Genomic DNA, 575 nt, shown 5'->3' with positions numbered 1-575 from the left:
GTAACATAGACTAGTAACATGCGTATGTTATTAGTAAGTTACTATACCACTATGACTAGCCTTAGGGCATGTACAATGCATAGCCTCAATGTGATGCCTCGCATGCCATGTAGGATCGGATATGACGTAAAGTAGGTTCAGATAGGGAAGCAGAATCCTCTTCAGGAGGCGGGTGCTTGAAGAGAAAAAACGTGGTCCGGTGACAAAAGCTGAAAAGGTTAGAGTGAAAAGTAGAGATGCATGTGTACTAGAGTCTTTATTTTTTATTTCTTAATGAGGCCCACTAGTGATAGCTTGCATTGGAGAGGAAAAATGAATGTAGGTGCTTCAAATTACTTTTTATCATGAGGCATATGTATCCATATGCCACCATTGTACATGCCCTTAGTAACTAGCTATGTTACCACATGCCTTTTTTTTTTCATTTATTGTTTACCACATCATTTATTTTATCTAGATATATGTGATGTTACTACCTATGTTACTCCTACTGTGGATATTCTGACAGCAAAATCCAGTAACGGTTAAGGCGAGACAAGCAGTCCGTAATAAAAGCAGCGAAGCGAAGATAGAAG

Source organism: Triticum dicoccoides, chromosome 5B (genome assembly GCF_002162155.2).
Source record: "Triticum dicoccoides isolate Atlit2015 ecotype Zavitan chromosome 5B, WEW_v2.0, whole genome shotgun sequence".
NCBI classification, from domain to species: Eukaryota; Viridiplantae; Streptophyta; class Magnoliopsida; order Poales; family Poaceae; genus Triticum; species Triticum dicoccoides.
The sequence above is the reverse complement of the archived record's forward strand: the minus strand, read 5'-3'. Positions refer to the sequence as shown.